Source organism: Sinocyclocheilus grahami, unplaced genomic scaffold, assembly GCF_001515645.1.
Source record: "Sinocyclocheilus grahami isolate Dianchi unplaced genomic scaffold, SAMN03320097.WGS_v1.1 scaffold2755.1, whole genome shotgun sequence".
NCBI classification, from domain to species: domain Eukaryota; kingdom Metazoa; phylum Chordata; class Actinopteri; order Cypriniformes; family Cyprinidae; genus Sinocyclocheilus; species Sinocyclocheilus grahami.
This window is the reverse complement of record NW_015507933.1, coordinates 31,052-34,127: the sequence shown is the minus strand read 5'-3', so window position 1 is coordinate 34,127 and position 3,076 is coordinate 31,052. Positions and strand designations below refer to the sequence as shown.

General features: G+C 44.5%; 1 protein-coding gene and 1 long non-coding RNA gene across 3 annotated transcripts in view; both read right to left on the bottom strand.

Annotated features, from left to right (window-relative positions):
• Positions 1–3,076, bottom strand: part of LOC107575612 (serine/threonine-protein kinase SIK3 homolog) — a 35,853-nt gene that overhangs the window by 3,228 nt on the left and 29,549 nt on the right. The window lies entirely within an intron of this gene.
• The window catches only part of LOC107575613 (uncharacterized), a 1,742-nt gene continuing 460 nt past the window's right edge, over positions 1,795–3,076 (bottom strand). Inside the window, exon 3 of the long non-coding RNA XR_001607907.1 lies at positions 1,795–2,070. This is a non-coding gene — a long non-coding RNA (uncharacterized lncRNA). The remainder of the gene's footprint in view (positions 2,071–3,076) is intronic.

Sequence of the window (3,076 nt, the reverse complement as noted above, 5' to 3'; positions counted from 1 at the left end):
CACAGACGCATCCTGTATCAAACACACAGTCACCTACACTCACACACACACACACACACACTCACTGACAAACACACGCACACTCTCACTCACTCACAAACACGCACTCTCTCACTCACACACACACACACACACACACACTGACGCAGAACGGGGGTGGTGCTTGTCTTTACTGATGTCAAACACTCGGGCAGCAGACGAGCGCTCACAGGTGTGTGTGTGTGTGTGTGTGTTACTGAACCTCCTCTATCCAAACGCAGTATAATCGTCAGATGTGAGCTCGACTCGTCAGGTCTGCGGGGCCTCTGCAGTGGATTCTCATTCAGACACGAGCAGCTGCACACAGAGCTCTCGAGGAGGAAGGAAACCCCAAGCGTGATAACCAGCCTTCCCTTCTGAACTTCAGAATCTGTCCCGAGATGAAGCTGGTAACGAGCTGCTTTTACTCAAAGCATCTCTCATTCTAACTTTGACTAACGCTCTGTTGAGGGTTTCTAAATGATCAACCAACTTTCTTCCAAGCAACATTAACAGAACGTTTGTTCAGAGTAATCTAAAACAATACACAGTAAAATAACAGTGAAAAAAACCATCAGTCATGAAACCAATTCAGTTTCAGCTGTAAAGCAGCTGCAGTCGCACAAATAACATTCGCAAACGTGCTTCATAAACACACTGGTGGACGTGTAGAGCATCATGAAGCTGTTTGCTGGTTCTGACACAGATTCAGTCTGATCTGCTCACGAGCTCCAGCTGAGCTCCGGTATTACCGTATGATACCGCGGTATTACCGTCTGATACCGCGGTATTACCGTCTGGCCGCAAAGAACACACTCACACTCACTTCTGTCATATTCATCTCTTTATTTATATATATTTATTATTTCTCTCAGTTTGTTTGGAATCTTTTTTTTTAACCATTGTTGTTACACTTTAGTATTTTTTCCAAAAAAACAAAAAAAACCTGGAAGAAAATGACAAAGCTGTATAAAGGAAAAGAGGGAGGAGCGAGACGTGATGGACAGACGGAGGAGGAGGAGGAGGAGGGTGCTCTTCATCACAGACTCGCACCCGTCTCTCAGACGATCACATGACAGTTACTGGATTGGTCAGACTGAAGATGAAACAGCGGCAGAAAGTGTCCAGTATCGGCGCGTTCGGGCTTTAAACTCAGAGAGACGTGAAACGAAGCGTCTGTCGTCTGTCCGTACATTTGGCTAAAAACATCGACTTGACATCAGAACAGAAATAAAACTGCAAAATCAACAATATACAAAAGCTTTCCCAACAACATCCACAAAAAATAACCGATAAAGCTCTGAAACAGAAAAGAAGCTCATCTGTGGGCAGTACAGGATCTGCCAAACTACCCACAATGCACCAGTCGACGGACGGACGGACGGAATGAAGGAGGAGGAGGAGGACGAGAAACGGCGAGGAAAAGCAAAACAGAAACGAAAGTCACAAAAACTGAAAGTGCAAAAATCACCGCGAGGAAACAAACGCGGCTGTTCTCTTGCAACATAGTAACGGTTTTAATAATAATCGTCATTCTTTTAATAATGTCATAACGTTTTTACAGAAAACAAGAATAATGATGATCATAATTCCTACAGAACATTAGCCATAAAAATGCGTTAAAAATAAAGACAGAAGTGAAGAAAGTGGAGAGCGAGTGAGAGTCGGCTGTCCCGGCGGAGGGGGTCGATCGTGACCGGAATGATCCGCCGCGGCGCAGGCTTCACGTGAAATACTTTGGGTTTGTGGCGTTTGGTAAAGACGTCTCTTCATGTGTGTGTGTGTGTGTGTGTGTGTGTGTGTGTGTGTGTGTGTGTAAGACTCTGTGTTTGCCTTGCACATCGGCGTGCGCGAGAGTGCTGCTATGGCAACAGTAGGAGGGGCTTGGGGTGCGGGAGGGGCTGCAGCCAATCAGAGACACTCCCAGCGGCACGGAGCTCCGCCCCCTGCGTGCAGGCCACACCCACAGCACCCCGACAGACAGACGATGAGGATTTGGCATGACAGCACAACACAGCAGACGGATATGAGCTTTATACAGCAAATACACCCCTGCGAGAGAAAAACACACAAACACGCATTAAAGTTTCAGACCGAACCGTGCTGACGCCGTTCACACCGAGAACGATTACTATATCACCAGCATACCATCATGTTCTGCTTATTGTAAGCAGGCTGCAGTTGTCGTTTGCTGCTTTATGTAATTTTTTTGACTGTACTAAAGCATAAAAATACTAAAACATGAAATATTTGGCAGCCAAGCTAAGTTCTCAGAGAAACAACACTACAGTCAGTTATTCTGCTTTGAAGCATGCCGTGGTGGAATGTGTTATTGTTTCGGTCTGTGTGACTCCGCCCACTGACAGTTTAACCAATAGTATTTCAGAGTCAGGGATGCCAGATTCCACCCGACCTAAAAAGCCTCCGCGTCCATCAAAAAAGCTCTACGAGCAGAGGAATATTAAACACAGATAAACCAACTCATCAAGTGTTCATTGTTAATCACACTCATTTCTGTTCTGTGTCCTCAATCTGGCAACCCGTGTGAGCATGGAGTCTGAGGAGGGATGGGAGACACCATATTTTGAATTTAGACGGCAGTGCCCATTTTAACCACTAGCTGTCAGTATTACACACCGCACCTTTAAATCCAGATGGATTCTGATTGGTTGTTGATGTTTTTAATCTGTCATCAGCTGGAAAACAGCATGCATCATTAAAGCTGAGATTTGAACTTTGCTTCTCTTTTAAATTTAGCATCATTTTTCAAACTATATCTTTATGGTCATAGTAATCATCCTTTGTGTGAACGGGCCTTAAATAGGGTCTAATCACTTTTCACAATACACAGAAAACAATCATGTTAATGTTCGTAATTTGTTAATTGTCCACATTGATCAGTTCAGAGCTGAGTGATAGGATAATTAACTTAAGAATATAAGATTTACGGTGCATGTATGGCTTCATGTGAGTGTGAGTGTGTGTGTGTGTGAGTGTGAGTGAGAGTGTGTATGTGAGTGTGAGTGAGTGTGTGAATGAGTGTGAGAGTGTGTGTGTG